Source organism: Dama dama, chromosome 23, assembly GCF_033118175.1.
Source record: "Dama dama isolate Ldn47 chromosome 23, ASM3311817v1, whole genome shotgun sequence".
Classification (NCBI taxonomy): domain Eukaryota; kingdom Metazoa; phylum Chordata; class Mammalia; order Artiodactyla; family Cervidae; genus Dama; species Dama dama.
Genome location: NC_083703.1, coordinates 47,690,823 through 47,714,457, shown reverse-complemented (window position 1 = coordinate 47,714,457; position 23,635 = coordinate 47,690,823). Strand labels below are relative to the sequence as shown.

General features: G+C 42.6%; 1 protein-coding gene and 1 long non-coding RNA gene across 2 annotated transcripts in view; one reads left to right on the top strand and one right to left on the bottom strand.

Annotated features, from left to right (window-relative positions):
* Window positions 1–491: 491 nt before the first annotated feature.
* On the bottom strand, window positions 492–14,435 carry LOC133044836 (uncharacterized). The gene is made up of 2 exons (XR_009690073.1): window positions 14,202–14,435; window positions 492–767 (listed from the first exon to the last, which is right to left on the bottom strand). It is a non-coding gene; the product is annotated as an uncharacterized LOC133044836 (long non-coding RNA).
* A 149-nt stretch (window positions 14,436–14,584) lies between these two features.
* The window catches only part of SLC23A2 (solute carrier family 23 member 2), a 136,257-nt gene continuing 127,206 nt past the window's right edge, over window positions 14,585–23,635 (top strand). Inside the window, exon 1 of the mRNA XM_061126626.1 lies at window positions 14,585–14,684. The gene's annotated coding sequence lies outside the window, so the exon portion shown is untranslated. The remainder of the gene's footprint in view (window positions 14,685–23,635) is intronic.

The following is a 23,635-nucleotide window of genomic DNA, read 5'->3' as shown; positions in this document are numbered from 1 at the left end:
GGCAGCCTTTCCTTCCTGAATCACCTGCAAACAAACATTTATCTGAAGTCTGCTTCCGGGAAATCTGATGGAAGACACTGGATCTTACAAGGCTCTCAGGAATTTCTCCTGGTTTCTGTCTTTAGTTTTGTAGCACTTGACCTCTATGAATGAACTATGTAGTATTAGCCTTGTGGATCACCTGGAGAAGAGAGAATTTGACTATTAGGTGAGACATCATGGTTTCTTGGCTAGCCAAGAGACTCATGGCATAGTACAGGAGACTAACCTGAGTACTGAAGAAAAGCAGGTGGGAAGAATCATCTAGAGAGAGAAAGGTAATATGAAGATTCTAGTATATGTTCATTGCAGAAACTTCAGAACTTCAAGTACAACAAAGAAACTCAGTCACTTGTAATCCAACCAACCCATGGATAATCACTATTGATAATTGATATCTTAATGTATCCCTGTTAGTTACCTATTGTTGTACAATAAATTATCCCCAGATGTAGAGGCCTAAAACAAAACTAAACATTTATTATATAACTTCTGTGGTCAGGAAATCAGGAACGGCCTAGCTGGAGTTCAGGCTTAGGGTCTTGGGAGGTTGCAGTTTTAAGACATTAGCTGGGTCTGCAGTCAGCTGAAGGTCTGACTGGGACTGAAAAATCCTCTTCCAAGATGACATGCTCACAAGGCCTTTGGCAGGGGGCCTCAGTTTCCTGTCACATGAACCCCTCCCCAGAGCTGCTTGAGTATCCTCATGGCGTGGCTGCTAGCTTCCCCTAAAGCAAGGGATCCAAGAGAAAACAAGATAAAAGACATAAGGTTTTCATAGCCTTAGAAGTCACACATTGTTCTTTCTCCAACCTTCTTTGATTACATAGGTCAGCTCTGTTCATTGTGGGAGGGAACTACCCTGTAAACCATTCACCTACCCAAAAACCATTCACAAGTGTTTGAATAATAGAAGGAAAGGATCATTGGGGGCCATCTGGGAGACTGGTTATCATGATCCCCTTCCATTCTTCTCTTTCATTTTGTATTTCTCTCTCTTTTTTAACTGTACACATTGTTTTTTATAGGAAATTATACTGGTTGTTCACTCAACTGCCATTTCCTTGGTTTTTATTGTTAACAGAGCACCAACTCATTAATGTTTTATTTTTTGGGATTCTTAGCAGCAGACAACATAATCTTCTCTAGCAGAAAGTATGTTGTTCACAGAATCACTGGCAGGGCTGAAGAAACATGATCTATGTTAGAGGTGGGTAAACTATGGCCAGCAGACTTACTGCCCATTTTTATAAATAGAGTTTTATTAAAACATAGTAACACTCTTTTGTTTACATACTGTCTATACTTGCTTTCACACTACAATGCAGAGTTGAGCAGTTGTGACAGAGACCATATATAATCCACAAAGCTTAAAATATTTACCAGGTGGCCCTTTAAGAAAAAGTCAGAATGGTGAATCCATTATAGTATGGAAGTTCTTCAGAAAATTAAAAATAGAATTACCATATGATCCAGCAATACCACTTGTGGGTGTATATGTCCAAAAGAATTCAAGGCAGGATCTTAAAGAGATATTTGCATATTCATGTTCATTGTAGTACTACTTACAATAGCCAAGAAATGGAAATAATATTAATGCCACTGACAGAGAAAATGAGATTTACCTGATGCTCCAGTGGTTAAGACTTGGTGCTTCCAATGCAAGAGGCATGAGTTCAATTCCTGGTGAGGGAGCTAAGATCCCACATACCACATGGCATGGTCAAAAAAACACAAACAAGATAATGTGGTATATCTTGTTTGTTTGTGTGTATGACTCAGAGAGAAAGAATCTTCCTGCAATATAGGAGACCAGGGTTTGATCCCTGGATCAGAAAGATCTCCTGGAGAAGGAAATGGTAACCCACTGCAGTATTCTTGCCTGGGAAATCACATGGATAGAGGAGCCTCATGGGCTACAGTCCATGGAATTGCAAAGAGTCAGACATGACTGAACGACTAGCACACCACAACACATACATACAACAGAATATCACACAGTCTTAAAAAAGGAGGAAATCCTGTCACATGCTACAACAGCAATGAACCTTGAGGACATTATGTTAAGTGAAATAAGCCAGTTTCAAAAGGACAAATACTATATGAGTTCACTAACATGAAGTTTCTAACGTAGTAAAAAGCATAGCAACAAGGTAAAAAGTTGGTTAGGGTTAGGGATGGGAGGAATTCATGTTTAATGGGTAGTTTCAGTTTTGCAAGATGAAAAGGTCCTAGTGATTTGTTGTACAACAATGAAAATATACTCAACATGGCTGAACTTAAAAATGGTTAAGGTGGTATTTTTTTTTACCACAATAAAAGAAAAAGGAGTCACAGAATGACTCCCCAAACCACACTGAGAACTGGGATGCCAACAACCCTACTGCCCATGCCATAGTCAGGATATTGCAGATGAGGAAGCTGCTGCCACCTCCAGAACCCTAATCCCTGTGCACCATTCCCAAGTGGCTCAGTGATAAAGAATCCGCCTGCCAATGCAGGAGATGCGGGAGAGGCAGGTTTTGATGCCTGGGTTGGGAAAATCCCCTGGAGGAAGAAATGGCAACCTACTCCATTATTCTTGCCTGGAGAATCCCACAGACAGAGGAGCCTCGTGGGATACAGTCTATAGGATTGCAGACTTGGACACGACTGAGCAACTGAGCACAGAGGCACTTGCCATATTCACACCAGCAAGTCAGTCTTTTCTGAGTCCTGCCTCTCCTCCATATGATTCAGCTTTCATTCATAGGTTCACATGGGCATTTTGAGGAGTGGAAGTTCTGATGGGTGGGAATTTTAGCTTCTAGCCTTCTTTGTCCAGGAAAATATGTTGGAAAACCAATCCCAGTATTAACCATGACTGTCCATCAACCTCTCCCTAGTCATATGCCATAGTCACATTTTTCAGGTATTCCCAATTCAAGAGTAAATCCTGAATAGTCTAAGTCAATGATTTTCAAACATTATAATTACCTGGAGAGTTTGTTAAAACATAGATTACTGGGTCCAACCTCCAGAGTTTATGAGTTAGAAAGTCTGGGATGGAACCCAAGAATTTGTTTTTTAAAAAAAAATTCCCAAATGAAACTGGTGGTTTAAGTATTACCCTTTGAGAACCACTGGTCTAAGTCACCGTTTCCTAACCTTTTTCACACCCTGCCCCACACCCTGGAAAGAATTTGGGTCCTCAAAGATGTTATGAAACTATTAATCAATCCTAAACCCATCCTTACCTCTGGGTTTTGTTAGCAGAGAAAATACATTTTCCTTATGCCCTTATATTCTTTATTCCTTACACATAAATAAGATTCAGCATTCTTTGCTATTTTCAGCCAAAGGTAATTTAATTTATATGTACTTCAAACTGCTTTTGATTTATGTTTCATGAACACTGTTTCTAATCATTTGATATTTTTATACATCATCAAACAAAATAGTTGCATAACACTTGTGTTGAAATGTATTTAGTAATTCCTCTTGGGAATTCCATGGTGGTCCAGTGGTTAGGACTCCACCACTCCACTGCAGGCCTTGGGTTTGATCCTTGGACAGATAACTAAGATCCCGCACGCTGTGCAGCTCAAGCCAAAAAAAAAAAAAAACCTTAAAAATCTCTTTTATTAGATGTTTAGGACATTTCCCATTTTTTATTATTACAAATTATGCTACAATAGACATCCATGTCCATAAACCTTTGCATACATTTATAATTATTTCCATAGGATAAACTTCGATAGGTCATACCTGAATGGCCTAGTGGTTTTCCCCACTTTCTTCAATTGAAGTCTGAATTTGGCAATAAAGAGTTCATGATCTGAGCCACAGTCAGCTTCTAGTCTTGTTTTTGCTGACTGTATAGAGCTTCTCCATCTTTGGCTGCAAAAAATATAATCAATCTGATTTTGGTGTTGACCATCTGGTGATGTCCAACACAACTTCTCTTGTGTTGTTGGAAGAGGGTGTTTGCTATGATCAATGTGTTCTCTTGGCAAAACTCTATTAGCCTTTGCCCTGCTTCATTCTGTACTCCAAGACCAAATTTGCCTGTTACTCCAGGTGTTTCTTGACTTCCTACTTTTGCATTCCTGTCCCCTATAATGAAAAGACATCTTTTTTGGGTGTTAGTTCTAAAAGGTCTTGTAGGTCTTCACAGAACTGTTCAACTTCAGCTTCTTCAGCATTACTGGTAGGGGCATAGACTTGGATTACCGTGATATTGAATGGTTTGCCTTGAAAATGAACAGAGATCATTCTATCGTTTTTGAGATCGCATCCAAGTACTGCATATCAGACTCTTCTGTTGACTATGATGGCTACTCCATTTCTTCTAAGGGATTCCTGCCCACAGTAGTAGATATAATGGTCATCTGAGTTAAATTCACCCATTCCAGTCCATCTTAGTTCAACTGATTCTTAGAATGTCGATGTTCACTCTTGCCATCTCCTGTTTGACCACATCCAATTTTCCTTGATTCATGGACCTAACATTCCTATGCCTGGAATGCAAAGAAATAGAGGAAAACAATAGAATGGGAAAGACTGGAGATCTGTTCAAGAAAATTAGAGATACCAAGGGAACATTTCATGCAAAGATGGGCTCAATAAAGGACAGAAATGGTATGGACCTAACAGAAACAGAAGAGGTATTAAGAAGATATTAAGAATACACAGAAGAACTGTACAAATAAGATCTTCATGACCCAGGTAATCACAATGGTGTGATCACTCAACTAGAGCCAGACATCCTGGGATGTGAAGTCAAGTGGGCCTTAGGAAGCATCACTATGAACAAAGCTAGTGGAGGTTATGGAATTCCAGTTGAGCTATTTCAAATCCTAAAAGATGATGCTGTGAAAGTGCTGCACTCAATATGTCAGCAAATTTGGAAAACTCAGCAGGCCACAGGCCACAGGAAAAGGTCAGTTTTCACTCTAATTCCAAAGAAAGGCAATGTCAAAGAATGCTCAAACTACCGCACAATTGCACTCATCTCACAGGCTAGTAAAGTAATGCTCAAAATTCTCCAAGCCAGGCTTCAGCAATACGTGAACCGTGAACTTCCAGATGTTCAAGCTGCTTTTACAAAGGGCAGAGGAACAAGAGATCAAATTGCCAACATCTGCTGGATCACTGAAAAAGCAAGAGAGTTCCAGAAAAACACCTATTTCTGCTTTATTGACTATGCCAAAGCCTTTGACTGTGTGGATCACAATAAACTGTGGAAAATTCTGAAAGAGATGGGAATACCAGACCACCTGACCTACCTCTTAAGAAACCTGTATGCAGGTTAGGAAGAAACGGTTAGAACTGGACATGGAACAACAGACTGGTTCCAAATAGGAAAAGGAGTATGTCAGGCTGTATATTGTCACCCTGCTTATTTAACTTATATGCAGCGTACATCATGAGAAACGCCGGGCTGGAAGAAGCACAAGCTGGAATCAAGATTGCCGGGAGAAATATCAATAACCTCAGATATGCAGATGACACCACCCTTATGGCAGAAAGTGAAGAACTAAAGAGCCTCTTGATGAAAGTGAAAGAGGAGAGTGAAAAAGTTGGCTTAAAGCTCAACATTCAGAAAACTAAGATCATGGCATCTGGTCCCATCACTTCATGGCAAATAGATGGGGAAACAGTGGAAACACTGTCAGACTTTATTTTTTTGGGCTCCAAAATCACTGCAGATGGTGACTGCAGCCATGAAATTAAAAGACACTCCTTGGAAGGAAAGTTATGACCAACCTAGACATCATATTAAAAAGCAGAAACTACTTAGTCAACAAAGGTCCATCTAGTTAAGCCTATGGTTTTTCCAGTGGTCATGTGTGGATGTGAGAGTTGGACTATCAAGAAAGCTGAGTGCTGAAGAATTGATGCTTTTGAACTGTGGTGTTGGAGAAGACTCTTGAGAGTCCCTTGGACTGCGAGGAGATCCAACCAGTCCATCTTAAAGGAGATCAGTCCTGGGTGTTCATTGGAAGGACTGATGTTGAAGTTTGAAACTCCATTACTTTGGCCACCTGATGTGAAGAGCTGACTCATTTGAAAAGACCCTGATGCTGGGAAAGATTGAGGGCAGGAGGAGAAGGGGATGATAGAGGATGAGATGGTTGGATGGCATCACTGACTCAATGGACATGAGTTTGGGTAAACTCCAGGAGTTGGTGATGGACAAGGAGGCCTGGTGTGCTGTGGTTCATGGGGTAGCAAAGAGTCGGACATGACTGAGTGATTAAACTGAACTGAACTAAAACTTCTATAGACTTGTAAGATTAAAGTGTAAGCACTTTTTAAAGATTTAAAATATACATTACCAAGGTTTCCAGAAAGGTTGTACTGATTTAACTCCTGTCAAGAGTGTGGGAGGGTTTTCATTTCCTCATGTCTTCACCAACATTGGGTATTACGCAGTCTCCTGTGCTGGTGAAGTCTCTTTGGGCTCATCTCTGGGACTTCACTCTTCTTCATCTGTATACTCTCCTAGATGATCCTATTGGATTCATTGGCTTTAAATATTACACAGAGCTGATGACTCCCAAGTGTGTAACTCCAGCCCAACCCTCCTCCCAGAGCCCATAAGAGTGAATCTGGATACAGCTATCCAATTGTTCCTTTTTGAAATGTCACAGCTAGAAGTCTCCCAGACTTTTCCAACACTCCAGTAGTTCCTCACTTACCTGACTGCCTAAGCTCCAAACCCAAAAGCCTTCCTTGATTCCTCCCTTTCCTTTGAGCTCCATATACAGCCTGTTAGCAATCCCCGTCATTTTATCTTCCAAGGATATTTTGAATTTGCCTCATTATGTTCATTTCTACTGCTCTCATTTCAGGTCAAGCCACCTTCTTCCATCTGAGCTACTATAATTCCTCCCTGTTCTGTTTGCTTTACTTTTGACGCACCCCAAACCACATAGCAACAGAGTGATCATCTTAAAATAGAAATGAGATCATATTATTTCCCTGCTCAAACCCTCTAATGACTTCTTATCATACTTGGAAACCCTGTTTCATCTGGGCTTCTCATGACCTCTTCCTCAATCTCATTTCATCGCATTCTCCCTCCTACCTTCTGTGTCACCAGTCACATCAACTGCTTTTCAATTTATCATACATGACATGCTTTTTCCTGCCTCAGGACATTTATACTTGCTATTCCTCTTTCTGGAATGGTCTTTCCCAACTCAGTATAATTGACTTTGAGTCACAGCAATAATGTCCCCTCTTTAGTCCTTCTTTATCACTTTACGTAAGATGAGGCCCCAACCTGGATTATAGTCAGCCCCTTTTATTGTCCCTTTTTAGCATTTTATCACAGACACAAATTTTATTTACTTACTGGTTACCATTTCATTACTTAGAACACAAGTCCACTGGGTACCAGGAGCCCAGCTAGACATTGGGTATACAATTATTTCTCTCCTGACCTCTTATACTTACCAGTATGTAGGCTCACTGCGGCAGGTGAGGTGAGCTTTGTCAATGATGCCCAGTGCCTGCCAGGTAACATGTGACCAGTGATGTGGCTATACTAACTTAGATGAGTAAGTGGAGCAGTCAACAATCTGGGCACAAAGGACCTAAATTCCCACTGACCTTATATAACTGGAGATCTTATCAAAAACAAAGAGAATGAAATTTATTATAGATAGAATGTAAACATAGTCTAGGGAAAGAATGAGTGTGTGGTATGGCTCATTTTTATGGCTCAAAACCAATCGTGGGCTCAGTTTTACAGCTAGATTAGGCCTCTTATACTAATATGTAATTTTTATTTGTACAGGGCTATGAAAAACAATCTGTAGAAAATACGTTCACAGTAATTATGTCATTTAATCCATATACTCACTAGGTGGTAGATAGAATAGAAAGAATTATCTTAAGTTTGCATAATGGGACACCTACACGTAGCCTGGTTAAATGGTTTCCCCAAGGTCATTCAGCTAGGCAGAGATGGGGCAGGGACCCTGTGCCTTCTCTCTAAGGTTACAAGAATTTTATGTCACAATTATCTGAAGAGTAAAGAATATTCAAAATCAAACCTTCACATCCTGTAGTATATATGTGCACATCACTGTATTCTAAAGTATCCATTCCTGGAAACCACAACTTGGATCAGTTCACCTTCCTTGGCCTGAACTTCTGCCCCAGAACCCACTCTAGATTGGGGCTTCATTGCCACTTTCTTTTGGAGATGGACCATGTTATTTAAAATGGGGAATACCTGATTTATTGGATATAAATTCATTAACTGGGCTTTTTCCTAAGCCTAGTTGTTGCATTTACTTACTAAAGACTTTTCATAGTATGCTGTGTGTGTGCTAAGTTGCTTCAGTAGTGTCTGACTCTTTGCGACCCCATGGACTATAGCCTGCCAGGCTGCTCTGTCCATGGGATTCTCCAGGTAAGCATACTGCAGCAGGTTGCCTTTCTTTCTCTGGGAGATCTTCCCCAACTAGGGATCGAACCAGTGTCTCTTAAGTCTCCGGCATTTGCAGGTGGGTTCTTTACCACTAGCACCACCAAATGCACATGTCACAAGGGTGTAGCTTAACGAGATCTCACAAAGTGAATATGCTTGCATGCCTAGCACCCACATCAAAGCAAAGAACATGACCAGCTCTTCAGAAGACCCCATGGGCTTCTCCTTAATCACTATCCCCCCACAGGGCGACAGCATCCTAAATTCCAATGCTAGAATTAGTTTTGCTTCTTTTCTACTTTAGATAATTACTGACGGATTTTTATTCTTTTTCAGGTTTTTTCCCCCAAAGACTAACTGTCTCTCTGAGGGTCTAAGTTCAAATGACTCCTTTATAGAATAAAATTCTATAATTTCTTTTTACCCAACATTTGAGGCTTTTTGTGTTTTGTCTCTAATTTATTTTCTCTCTTAGCTTCCAGTTCTTCAGAAACCTAGGAGTTAATCCTGAGTATGCCTCTCTCTCCACCTCTTACCTTCCATCAGTGATCAGGCCCCATTGGTTCAGTTCAACAGCTGAGATCACTATGTGCTTACTGAGCACCTACTGTTGTGTAGGCACTATTTTAGCCACGTGCAGAGTTACATAGATTAAGATCCCTGGCCTACAGGAGCTGACAGTTGGTGAGGCAGGGGAGTGAGACAGAAAAACAAATCATTTCAATGTAATTCTATTCTAAATACTAGGAATTACTCCAGGGTACATGTATACCAGCTGAAGGGCTCAAGAAAGGTTTCTACAAGACGCCAAGATGAGACTTAAAGGGTGAACAAGAATGATCCGGAGGAAAGAGTCCAAGCAGAAGGAACAGCAAAGCCCCTGAATGGCTTCTGAGGGGAAAACAGAAACAGACACAACCACACTCTCCCTATTTCCAACCCCAGTGTTTGAAGCAGGCAGGAGGAAAACGAGTCTGAGAAGAAGCAGGAAAAAAAAAAAAAAAAGATGGTCAGGGATGTATAAGAACAAGTCGGAAATGCAGCCACAAAGCCAAGGAACGAGAACTTTTCCTGGGGGAACATAGCACCAGCTATGCCAAATATCTCCAGAAAGTTCTAGTAAGATGTATATAGAAAAGATCTCCTGGACTGTGCAGTTTGGAGGAAAATAGGGACAGAACCAGATTGCCAGGGGGTGAAGAGAGGAGAGATGTTAGAATGCGGAGACAGGGACTGGGAGTGGCTCTCTCCAGAAGCTGAACTGAGAAGGGGAGAGGGGTGCACCAACTGGGGAGGAAGTGGGTTTTTTGAAAGGAGGGGTCAACACTGAAATGCAGAGAAGGAGAACACCTGAGGGACGGAGGTCTCAGAGAGCTCTTTAGGCCAGAGACTGGAGGAGGGGTCTCTCAAGGGTAGATGGGACTGTGGATAAACAGAAGCAGGGCTGAGGGAATGCATGGCTCATGGGGAAAAGGTCTTTTGGAAGTAGCAAACAAGTAGTAGTGGGTATGAACAGATAGGGAATTTGAGGTTGATGGGGTTGGGAATGGGAGCAGCCGGAGGCCAAGCGGGGCTGCTGAGCAAAGGGGGACATGGAGGAGGTTGAAGGGGCAGAGGACGTGTCTTCTTGAGCATCCTTGTCCATAAATCCTCATGCCCACCAGCGTATGTTTGTGTCATTCCCAGAACTTGTCTTCTGGGTTAAGAGCACATGCATTTAAACAAATATTTTAAAATATATGTGCATTTAAACAGACAGATAATACTAAATTCTATTCCAGAAAGGGTAGACCAATTTAGATTTCCTCCCACAGATTCCCTTTGCCATAACCAACCTTGTTATTAATCTTTGCTAATCTGATAGCTGGAAAATGATACAATGATGTCTAAATTTTTGTCCCTTTTTGGGGAATAGAGGTCCCAGCTCTCAGAGAGGGACTGAGTCATTTTCTATAGTCATCAAACACAAAGCACAAGTCTCTCTAAGCCTCAGGCCAGCTCTTTCCTGCTCACTCACCACCTGGACATCTCCACCAAGCCCAGCCCTCCTGCCTAAGAAATCTCAGCTTCTTATCTTTGTATGTTGATTTCTTTTGCAGATTTCTCACCCGTACTCCCAGTCCCGGCTCGCACCTTGAGGACACGGCTACTACCCATAGCTGTCTCTCTTGGTGTCAGCCTGGTGGTGAAGATGTCATCTTATGGTATATCTATACATGGAATATATTCTGACCTTAAAAAAGAATGAGAACTTCCCTGGTGGTCCAGTGGCTAAGATTCTGTGCTCCCAAAGCAGAAGGCCTGGGTCTGATGCCTAGTTAGGGAACTAGATTCCGCATGCTGCAAGTAAGAGTTTGCTTGCTGAACTTTAACCCAGTGCAGCCAAATAAATAAATAAGTATTTTTAAAAAAAGAATGGAATTCTGATATGTGCTACAACTGGGATGAGTGTTCACTTAGGCTAAGTAAAAGAAGTCAGATACAAAAAGACAAATATTGTATGAGTCCTCTTAAATGATGTACCTAGAACAGGAAAATTCAGAGACAGTAAATAGAATAGTAGTTACCTGGGGGCATGGGAAGTTATTTTTAATGGGTACAGAATTTCAGTATGAGATGATAAAAAAGTTCTGGAGATGGATAGTGGTGATGGTTACAAAACAACATAAGTGCACTTAATGCTACTGAATTAAGTAGCATTTAAAATTAAATACATTTAAAAATGAATTAAGTACATTTCAAAAATGATTAAAATGGTAAATTTTATGTTGTGTATATTTTACCACAGTAAAAAAAGGAATGAAATATTGACTTGCTACAATATGTTTTAACCCTGAAAATATTCTGTTAAGTGAAAGATGCCAGTCACAAAAGATAACATGTCATATCATTCCATTTATATTAAATGTCCAGATTAGGCAAATACATAGAAATAGGGTGTAGATTAGTGGTTGCCAGAGGCTGGCGAGAGGCAAAGAAGGGTGAATGACTGCTAATAGGTATGATGTTTCTTTTTGGGGGTGATGGAAATGTTCTAAAATTAAATAGTGGTGATGGTTGTACAGCTTTGTGAACAAATTAAAACTATTGAATTATATACTTTAAAAAGGTGAACATTATAGTATGTGAATTATATCTCAATTAAAAAAAGGAAAGTAAGGGGGTGGGATTGGAGAGAGGGCTACATGATACTCCATACAATGCTATACCACAGTTTATTCAGCCATTCCCCAGTTAATGGACATTTGGGTCTTTCTTTCCCTTTTATTCTTTCTTTCTTTCATTTTAAACAATGGTGCAATGTACATCATTGAATATGCAGAAAAAAAAAAAAAAAAAAAACCAAAAAAAGATATCGTTTCAGGTAGGTCTTGGGCCCTCCCATGCTGTGCCATGCCTAGGTATGTTTCAGAATGGGACTGATTTAGAAAGCGTCAATTCCCCTGACACCAAAAGATGGTGTAGGGAAGAAGCTTTTGCCCTCCTCTTCAAGCACTTTCTCAGGGGTCAGCAAACTACAATGCATGGACTGTTCTGGCTTCAGCTAAGAGTGATTTTACAGATGAACATTTGCAATCAATTTAACGGTGAAAATGAAAGTGAAGTCGCTCAGTCGTGTCCGACTCTTTGCGACCCCACGGACTGTAGCCTACCAGGCTCCTCTGTCAGGACTCCAATTAATTAACTGGACCGCAATTAAGCAAAATCTCCCCCTCCACTGCCAATTCTATCATCATTAGTGCCCTGCATTACAAAAATATTATGTCAATGATTATTATATTTTGAATTTCATCAATAAAAATTTTGTGGAGATGTCATATTTAAAATTCCTAGATAGTATCCAGGAGAGGTTATCTGGAAGACAATTGGAAATGTGTGCCTAGAAGTTCAGGAAGATGTCTGTCTGGTCTGGAGAGAGATTTGGGAATCATAAGAAGATGGCCGACTTTCAGAGAAGGACAGGGCAGGGGAAAAGATGGAGAGAAAGGAGATATTAAGGAAAATTAACATTTCTAGAGGTGAGCATGAGTAAATCACTGAGATGGAATGGGTGTAGAATGATATGTAAGACCCAGTGGTATTATTGCTAGAAAAGAGTTTTGAGAAGGAGGGAGAAATCAATGGACTGTTAACAGAGGCATCAAGGAAGAAAAGGTCTGTAAACAGGCAGCTGGATTTGGCAACTAGAAGGTCACTGGTAACTTTGTCATTAGAGAAAGCAAAGAGTGACAGTACCTGAGGAGTGAGGAGAAGGCCAGGGAAGGAAGAAAGGTAGGAGGGTGGGAGAGGCCAGGATAGGGGAAGTTTTTCAGGATAGAAAAACCCTGTAACTGTCTAGGGAAGGACAGGGAGATATTGAGGATGCAACAGTTAGCTCCCCTTCTTCTATTTGAGATCTCTCATCCCTGGCTGAACAAAACATCAGTACCTCCTGTCCACGTTCCACAGCCCCCCAAAACAGGTTGGCTGGAAAAGGTTCTCTCTGGTATAAGAGGATGGTGTAGATGTTAAAACGGACAGGCAGTGTGAACTTTTCTTCAGGTACTGGTCACAGAATTTTTGTCTCTTATTTTTTCCATCTTCAGTGTGGATCAAAACACCTGGCCTTCCAGGGTGTACTGAATTTTACAAGCCAACTCTTGTATTTTAAAAACACAAGTTATTCGAGAAGTAAATAGGACAACATATTGATTCTCAAAGGCTCAGACCACATCTCTCTATTTTATAAAATTCCCATAGTTGCTGGTCACTACCCTCCATCATTGACATCTGTGATATCCATAACACCGAGGCCCCCAAACTGTGTAAAACAGGCAGAAATTTGATGGCAAAATCTTCTCCTCCTTATGTAGGGTCAGACACTGTCCACTGTTCTTTAGCTCTTTAGAGTTGTTTGGGGGTACTAATCAGTTATTGGGCTTCCCTTGTAGCTCAGTTGGTAAAGAATCTGCCTGCAGTGCAGGAGCTCTGGGTTCAATCCCTGGGTTGGAAAGATCCCCTGGAGAAGTAAACAGCAACCCACTCCAATATCCTTGCCTGGAAAACCTCATGCACAGAGGAGCCTGGTGGGCTACAGTCCATGGGGTCGCAAAGAGCTGGGCACGACTGAGTGACTAACACAATCAGTTATTACTGAGGTGTAAAAACAACTAGCCAAACTTCAAGATGGAAGGTGCTATGAGAGTACTAATTATTAGGTTTTTATTTGTTTGGGCTTGAGTTCAGATAGTCTTCAGCAGTGGCTTGCAAAGTGTGAACCCCAGAGAACAGCATGATCATCACCGGGAACTTGTCAGAAACGCAACATCTGGAGCCTCACTCCACACCTCTAGTCTCAGAAGCCATAGGGGTGGGACCCAGCCATCTTGAGATGGTCAAGGTGAGGCTGCGGTGCGCTAAAGACTGAGGGTCACGGATTTATTTGCAGCCTTTCCGCTAAGCCACCCTTATCCAGCGGCATCGCCTGGGTTTTTGGTTTTTGTTTTTTTTTTTTAGAAATGTAGCCTCTCGGGCTGCATCCCAACGCACCGAATCAGAACCCGCAATTAAACACGACCCTCAGGGGAGTCTGAGAAGCCTCGGTCTGCACAATGTAATGAGGACCTCTTCCCCAGTAAGTTAAAAAAAAAAAAAAACCAAAAAACAACCAAACCTCACAGCCTAACTGGAGAAACAGTGAAAGTGCCTTAAGACATCCAATCCGCTGAGCCGAAGGCGCCGCAGACTGCTTGGTTACCTTCAGTGAGAGACGACAGGGCTCGGTGTCAGGCTGGGTAAAAAGGGGACACGAGGAGGACGAGACTCCAGGCAAGCGCTCTACAGTCCAAGTGGGTCCGCAAGAGCGGTGAGACTGGAAGGCACGAGAAGGGGCGCGCTTCCCACGCGAGGGGCGGTGGGAAATAAAAGGAGAGTGGCGGGGCAGCGAGGACGACTGGGGGAGGGCATATGGGGGGCCTGACGGCGGGCTTAGCTTCGCGGACCGGCGGGGAGCCCCTCCCTCGGGGGAGGCAAGAGGGCGGGGGTCGGGTGCGGAGAGAGAGGTGGGTCCAGGTCCGCGCGGGGGCGGGCGGCTCCACGGCTCCCCGCCCCCGGCCCGCCCCTCCGCGGCGCCATTTTGCAGGCGGCAGTCGCGGGAGCCAGAGGCAACGGCTGGTACTGCGGAGCTGCGGCGCAGCGGAGGCGCAGCCGGCAGGACGGGAGCCCGGCGAGCTGCAGCCAGGTGAGAGCCCGGCCGCTGCGCCCCCTACCTGGCCAGCGGGCCGCACTTGCCAGGCCCGGCAGCGAGGGGCCTGCGGCGCCCACGAGGCCAAGCAGGCACGGCCCCCGCGCGCTGTCAGCGGCCCCGCGGCGCGGCCTGCGCCCCCACACCCCGGCCCATCTGCCGGGTCCCCGCACCGGCGGGTCATCCTGGCCGCGGGACCCAGGGATGCCTGGCGACCCCCAGCCCCCGCCGGGCCCCTGAGCGCTCACCGCTGCTTGCGACCGGAGCTGCGGGGCGCTCGGGCCCTCAGGCCGCGCGGCGGGGAGGCTAGTGGGGTCTCCCCGGGACCCAGTGCCTGCCGCCTCCTCCCCGGCCCTCGGCCCGCGCAGCCTGCGATCGCTCTCCGGTCGGCCCTCCTCAGGCGGTGCGCGCGGGCATCTCTGTACCCCCAGGAATGCAGGGCCATCAAGAGGGACGGCAGAGGGTGGGGGGGTTGCCCTTTATATTTTTGCTTTCTTTCTCTCCTACAGTGGCTGCGCCAAGTAATTTTAGGAGCTCCTGCCTGGTCCCCAGGGCCTTTCTCTCTGACAAGACTCTCGGGGGCCGGGGTCCCCTTGTTGCCACCTTCCTGAAAAAAGAAATTGACATTTTCGAGTGTGACTAGTTGATGGGCGCAGAATTTTCTGCTTCCTTTGACTTTAGATGTCCCTTTGATGGGTAGCTGACAGGAATTCGGCCTGCAGGCTGGGGGTTTTAAGCATGACTTAAAATTCCTGATTGTCAGTGCAAAGGGTAAATGAGGGCAACTGCAGGTGGAAGCAAGTCACCCCTGCGGGATTTCTGGGTCTGAGGCATTATGAGTCGCTGCTACTTTTAGTCTTGCAGTGCTGTAACAGAGGAGGGGGAAGATGTTAACCCTGCTAATATTTGGACGTCTGTGTTCAGAGAAGGCTGGACAGTGTGAGGACATGGCTGGGAGTCCTGAGACGGTCTGGGATGAGCTGTCATTAATTGCCATGTGACCTTCTTTACCCAGTTTCTTCCTCTTTGAAGCCAGAGGCTAGAGTCAGTGGTGGTTGGAACATTTTAATTTTTATATTTTTTGCATTTGGATGCTGTTGGACTGAGACCTCGCTCTTCCAGTTGTCTGTACCTGCCTTTTCATCTTTACAGATGACTTTGCCCATTTAGCCTGGAATGTGAGTCTGATGAGATTTATAAAAAGAGCTTTTCAGCTCAGAATTCTGAATTTTCTGCACTCATCCAGAATTTAATAGCTTTCTGGGCACTTGTCTTTTAAAGGCCCAGCAGTGAGTGTGCACAGAGTAAGCCCTCATGGCACACGTTTTAGTTAAAAGGGGGTGAGTAGGTGTGTCCAGCTGACTACTTGTTTCACCTGACAGCCTGAACGTGAGCTGTCTGCTTTCTAGATTATTCTTTCCTTTGCTGAAATGGTGATCAGATTCTTTCTTTGACTTCCAGGGCATTTCACTTCTTTGCCTGGAGTAGGGAGTGATTTTTTTTTTTTTTTTTTAAGAAACTTGGTATTTTAATACCTTTTGTATTAGTCCTCAACCCCCGTGCCCCAAATGGTTGTGTGGCAGTTTTATTTTCTGACTGTGGCAAGTCACTTAAGTCGAGTTGTTTTTTTTTAATCTTTATTTTAAAAAATTATTTCTTTATTTGACTGTGCTGGGACTTAGGTGCCGCACAGGAATATAGTTTTCTGCCGCAGGGTGGAACCCTAGCCCCACTGCCCCCTGCACTGGGAGCATGTAGTCTTAGCTAATGGACCATCAGGAAAGTTCAAATTAAGTTGAATTTTAATGTCTGTTAGGATATTTCAAAAATGCTTATGAAAGTACCTGTCTAGAATATTGGCTAGGTTTCAGACCACACCGCCTATCTCTTTTGTGTAGCAAAGGCTCATAGCATTGCAGAAATGAGTTAGGTGTACCTCAGCTAATTTGGTGACTGATGATATTAATCCAAACATTATTGACCGAAACCTAGTCTTTGGATATTGGAAATTCTGAGTTGATTATTGCCACCCTTTTCAGTGTCTCCATAGAAAAACCTGGGATCCGTTTGGGGACTCATTTCTGGCATTACTGATGGCTTAAGGAATTTTCCCATTATGATTAAGGGAATTAGAAGTTAGCAGTCATAATTTGCAATTATATAGAGCTTGTTTTTGTAAATGGAAGCTTTTAAAAAGCTGATTTATTTTTACTTAATACTCTTAGGTTATTTTAATTTAAACATTTTGCAGTCCTTCCCTGACCTGTTTCCAGGTCTTGCCTAAAGAACTCCCAACACACTAGCCTGTTCCCAATGCTGCTGCTGCTGCTGCTGCTGCTAAGTCACTTCAGTCGTGTCCGACTGTGCGACCCCAAAGACGGCAGCCCACCAGGCTCCCCCGTGCCTGGGATTCTCCAGGCAAGAACACTGGAGTGGGTTGCCATGTCCTTCTCCAATGCTTAAAAGTGAAAAGTGAAAGTGAAGTCGCTCAGTCATATCTGACTCTTCGCGACCCCATGGACTGCAGCCTACCAGGCTCCTCTGTCCATGGGATTTTCCAGGCAAGAGTACTGGAGTGGGTGCCATTGCCTTCTCCCCCAATGCTAAGTAACCTTATTTATTCATTTCACTCCCTGCTTTTCTTCCAGTTACTCTTTCCTCAGAGGGCCTGGCTCTGGACTGTCTTTCATTCTTTTGCTGGGGGAGAATTCCTGCTTCAGGTTAGGCTATGAGCTACCACCATGGGGTTTACTGGTCTTTTGTGCTTCTTATGGCACTGTCTTCATTTTATCCCTGGCTTTGCTCTTTCTGGCCTGTTGTTTTGTGACCAGTTCCAGTTCTAGATGGTTGGCTCTCTAAGATTTGAGGTCTGCTTGCAGCTTACGCTTTTCACAGTCCTCCCCACATTTAGTGCATGTATTTACTGCAGACTGTGTGCCAGGTAATGCTCTTGGTGCTCCAGATGCTGTATGGAGATTTCCTCCACACACACAGTTCGCACACTAATGTGGAGGCAGACAATGAGACTTTGTGTTCTGAAGAAGAATCTGGTAGGATTGGGGGTAGTAAGTGTTGGGTGGGAGCTGAAATTTTAGGGACGGTAGAACAGGAAGCTCTGAGTCATCTTTGAGTGGAGATGGTAGGAAGCGAGTCATGTGGATGTCTGGGGTAAGAGCATTCCTAGTGGAGGAAACTGCAGATTCAAAGGCCCTGAGGCAGGAGGAAGAGAGAATGATTTTGAGGTCATAAAGACTATGGGAGTTGAGTCATGGTAGGCCACAGGCCTGTAGATTTTACTTTGAAAGCAGGGTTGGTGGTGGGAGCCGTTGAAGAGTTTTGAACAGAGAGGGGATCGAGACATGCTGATTGTTGATGTGTGAGAATAGACCGAAGTCTGAGTGAGCAGAGTAGGTCTGCGGGGGAGCTAGCTAGTACAGGGCTGAAGATGGTGATTGAGTGAAGGGGGGTGGTGGTGAGAAGTAGTCATATTGTGAGGTGGGGCTGAGGAGATTGCTGATGGACCATATGTGGGGAGTGAGAGAGGGAGTTGAGGGCAACAGCAGAGTTCCGGCCCAAGCACCTAGAAGGAAAGTGGCAGCCCCAAGAACCACACTTCCATGGCATGTTAAATTGCCATGGCAACCTGGTGTGACCAAATGCAGTGGTAAAGGGTGGGGTGAGTGTTTGGTGGGGGATTCTCTTACTGAGTCCAAGCTTGCTCTGCTTGCCACAGGTGGTTGTTGTTTTAGATGCTAAGTCATGTGTGACTCTTTTGCGAGCCTGCTAGGCTCCTCTGTCCGTGGGATTTCCCAGGCAAGAATTTTGGAGAGGCCTTTTCCTTCTCCAGGGCATCTTCCTGACCTAGGGGTTAAACCCTGCATTATTCTCCTGCATAATTCTCCTGCATTGGTAGGTGGATTCTTTACCTCTGAGCTACCAGGGAAGCCTGCTTGCAGTAGGACAGGCCAATAAATCAGAAACCAGGTGTTGAAGGAAGGAATAACAACTTTATTTGGAAAGCTGACAGACTGAGAAGATGGCAGACTTATGTCTCAAATCTTATTGGAGTCTGGATGTTAGGTTCTTTTATAGAGGGGTGGGAGGTGAGGAAGTAAAGTAAAAAGGCTGTTAATCTTGCAAATATCTCCGGGAATGGCCAGCCTTGTGGGGGAGGGCAGATTTGTTAATTTCTTCCTTCCCTGTAGCCATCCACAGGTAGACAAGGTTCTGAACAAAGAATCAAGCGGAGGGACAGGGTTCCCCTAGGCAGACCATTGTGTATGGACAGTAACCTTTTAGTGAACAAAAGCAAAGATTAAAGCAAAGATTAAAGTAGAAGAAACAGATCCAATATGGAGTCAGATTTTGTTCTCCCTTGTAACAGGTCTTCTTGGGTGGGAATGTAAATCTTCTTGGGAACTTTTCACTGTCCTTTGTCTTAATTCTCTCCTTTGACCTCAGGCAGGCAAATCCCTGACTTCAGGTCTGGGTGGCCTCTAAAGCCTTCCTTGAAAATTTATCCCGTAAAGGAAAATTCCATCTACTTGTTTTTTTTCCCCCCATAACTGTCTCTTGCATTACTTCTTTTTTGTTGTTGTTGTTGTTATGCAGGCCTAGAATCTAAAGGTAGCACAAAAAGCAAAAATCTGGATTCATCAAAAATGGCCATTTCCCTCCATTAGGACGTGTCATAGACATGATTTGTATATCATGCAATATATATTTAGTATATTATACTATATATAGAAATATCTAAGTATTCAAGTGTAATGGGTGCAGTAGTGGGCAGTGCATAATCTTATGCAGGATCATACTTAAGATTTCAACCAAGAAGTCTCACTGCCCGTGAACTTTTCAGCAACTTCAGAGTGCAACTCACAGCCTCTTTCTGTCAGCTATGGTCTTGACTCTGGTTCTTCCTTCATCATTGTTTTTCTGTAGCATTGATGAGTTTTTCAGTTTCTTCTTTTCATATGAGGAGGTCAGGGTGGCATTGGACCATAAACCATGGCTTTTTCTGTTCTGCGGTCCAGAAAGCCTTCTTTAGTCATGGGTTCTTTCCACAGGCTTTTCTGAAAGCAGCTGATCCTTACAGTCTCCTTGTGTCAGTTGCCCTGGGGTGTCTCGGCTGCCCTGGGATGTCTCAGTGAGCGCCTGGTATAGGCCTGCCTATCTGGGTGGCTACCTTTCTCATTTATGTGCATGTGAATCTTACAGAGTTGAATCTTCCTATCTTCTAAGTTGAACTCAAAAGAAGTTTAAAAATTGTTCTTCTCTCCAGGAACCTCTAAGCAATAGAGGGGACCCAGGAAAGACCAGACAGTGCTGATGGGCACTGGCTGTGTATTGAGCACTTGAGGTCATTACTGTTGATTCCAACAGTTGGCAGCCAGCGTGGTTCTGGTCTGCATCTTATCAATGAAGAAAGTGGAGCTTGGTTAACTTTTCTAAGTTAACTCTTGGGTCTTGAATTCTGCTCTTAATGCTCCAATAAAGCTTGGGTCCCTTAGTGGTAGAATGCTATACCCAAGTCTTGCTTGAAGGTCTGTGTTTCTTAGCTCCTGTTGGCATAGAAGAGAGCAGAGAAACTAGTGTCAGTGGTCACCCGGCACTTAGCCTGGCACTTCCTTTGTTCACTAACAGCCTTTAATCACAGCAGCCCTGTGGAAGTAGGTATTATTCTCATTTTACATCTGAGGATGCTGAAGTTGGTGGTGGTTAGCTCCTTGCCCAAAATCATGGTAGCTGAGTCAGAATTTGACCCAAGACTAGTCTGCACCCCAACTTGGAGTCCTTTATTCCTTCTGTTGCCTCATTTGTTCCTGTAGGAATCTCCCACAAGCTCTCAACCCCAACACATTCACCTTTCTTTTATACTCTTCCTTTGAGGTGGCTTCCCTCTAACCCTTTGTTCAAGTAACGACATACATGCTCCAGTGTTAAACTTGCATGAACTTTTCCATTCTGGACCAAGACTTCATTACAAAGGTCTTGGTATAATAACTCTGTGGATGGTCTTCTCCTCCTGCTTCTGATGAAAAGGTCTACTTGAAATGCTGTTTCTGCTGTGGTTGATGTTTCAGTATCCTATTTGGAGACTCTTACTGTCCCCGCTGCAGTGCTGGCTTAAATCCTTTGCTGTCTCCAAAAGGCACATCACCTGGTTGGGGGTACAGCCTCTTTTTTGTCTGACATGATAAATCTTAAACTTAAGAGTTTCTCATTCAGAAGTTCTGGGGTGAGGCCTGGTAATCTGAATTTCTGACCAGTTCCCAAATGATGGGGATGTTGCTGATTGGGGAACCACCAGCATCTGTTTTTGTAAAACAAGTTTTATTGGAACATAGTTGTGATCATTCAAGACACTATATGACCAGCAAGCCTAAAATATTTGCCATCTGGCTCTTTGTAGAAAGTTTGTTTACTCCTGCTTCATAGTAATATTAATATTTATGTGATCAGTACTGAATAGTTTGAGTTCACATTTTATTGTCAAGAGCTCTTTCTATATTAAGACACTACTTCACAAATTACTCCACAAAAGTGTGGCATAGGGGAATATTTGCATATTTTGAAGTGCTGGGAGTATGAAAACTCTGACAGTTTTATGTCTTTTTATCTAAAATTAATGTGAATTTTATATTCTATTCCAGAAACATCAGTACTTGGCTTAACATTAAACACTTTTCCTCTTAATCTTTGAGTAAAGTTGATGCTGCTAGACAAGTTATATTTGATTCTGCTTTCACTCTGTTTGAGAAATATGCTATTAAGATTTGCATTTTTTAAACAAATGCTGGAGAGGGTGTGGAGAAAGGGAACTCTTCTGCACTGTTGGTGGGAATGTAAGTTGGTACAGCCGCTATGGAAAACAGTATGGAGGAAAAAAAAACAAACAAAAAACAGTATAGAGGTTCCCCAGAACACTGAAAATAGAATTACTATATGATCCAACAGTACCACTCCTGGGCATATATCTTGACAAAACTATAATTCAAAAATATACATGCACCCTATGTTCATAGCATCACTATTCACAATAGCCAAGACATGGAAGCAGTCTAAATGTCCTTTGAGAAATGAATGGATAAAGAAGATGTGGTATATATAATATATACAATGGAATACTACTCATCCATAAAAAGGAACAAAATTAGGGTTTCAAAATAACTTTTAATCGGCAGTTTCATTAAATATATGTTAATTTGGGGAGACTTCATCCTATCATATTGAATTGTTCTGTCTATGAACAAATCTTTTGATTCATGCAGATTTAATAGCTCTCATTTTTAAACTTCTCACTAATGTATGGTCTACAGATCACTTATTTATTGCTCTTTATTTTAAAATATTTGCAATTTAGAGTGAGATAATTTTCTTCCTCCTCCCTTCCATGTACCCTATTTCCTAATTTTATAAAGCAAGTGTAAAGAAAGTATGTATATGCAGTCCATATATCTTATACCTGACCACCTATATTATTCAGCTTAATTAATGCTAGCCAAAGTCTGTACACTAACAAAATAGAAAGTTATTTCTTGCTGACATTTTTCTAGGTGATTCTCCCCTAACAGGTGAGTTGGGAATTTAGGCTCCTTCCATCTTACATCACAATTGACTTCAAAATCTGGCCTCTTATTTTGCGAGATTTTGTCAGATTTTGTGCATGGAAGAATTTTCTTATGGGCCGAGCTTGGAATTAGTAATATTTTCTCCCATAGGCCATATCCTAGATGCAAGGGGAGTCATTTGTGTGTCCACAAGGGGAATGAAATAGCACTGTGTCTGGCATACTACCTGACCAAACTCTCTTAAGTTTTACTTTTCAGTAGATTCTCTTGAGTTTCTTGGATAAACAGTCATACTAGCTGCAAAAGGTCTTGTTTTTTTTCCTTCTTAAATACTTCTTTTTCTGAATATAAACTGCAGAGTACTTACAGAACAGGTCTAAATGTGATAGTGGTCCTTTTTATTTTCAATATTTATTGGTATGCATTATTGTTTATAATCTTTGATGATATTAAAGTGTCCTATTTTCAATGTCTTTTTCACTTAATTACAATATCATACTTAGTGTTTGAATGAACAAAAAATTTGTCATCTTGAGATTGACCCTGGAATTTTGTATACCACAAAATAAATTTTTGGTAGACTCTGTCCCTGTTTTTGTAATTCTCCAAATTCACTTTTTGTGCTGTTTTAAGGATGAACTCAGATTTTTAGCTGGAAGGAATTATACAATTTATACCTTTGCTTCAGGTTCAGGTATTCTGTGCTGTTCATATCTTTTGTATCAGGGATTCTGACCCTCAGTCTTTGAAAATGTTCCTTCCCTCAGAGCAGTTTTGTGGGTTCTTGTTTTCTTTCTTTCTTTTTTCTTACCTGTGAAGATAAACTGAATATACTAGCCGTATTGATTTTTCCTTTTCTGTGGAAGTTCTCATATTTGTACATGCTTTTTGACACCCAGTTTAAGTTGAGGTCCTGTATTTCCAGCAGTGATCCTGAACTTCGTGGGAGCAGGAGGCTCCTCTGAACCCTCTCAGAAGTCCTGGGCAGTTAACAGTGTAGGGAATCTTATTTACTTGACCAGTATAAACAGACATAGAGTCCAGTTCACTTCCAGTGTTTAGTTCAGTGCCTAGGGTAACCCTCCAAAGTGGTTTCAGCTTTCTTGCATTTTGTTTTCAATTCTGAGATCTTGTATTTATTGTTTTGTTCCTTGAGTAGGTGTCCATCAACTCCTATATTTTCCAGACTTTGTTTTGACTGGCTCACTTTCCACCGACATATATATGTCTCTCAAGAACAAGTTTCACAAAAATATTATATGATGTATATTCTGATATTTACTTTTTCTACTTCATGGAAAAAATTAGTTGTGACGTCCAAAGTGATTTTGTGATCTGATTGTGAAATATAAGACTCTGAAGTAAGGCCTTTGGGTT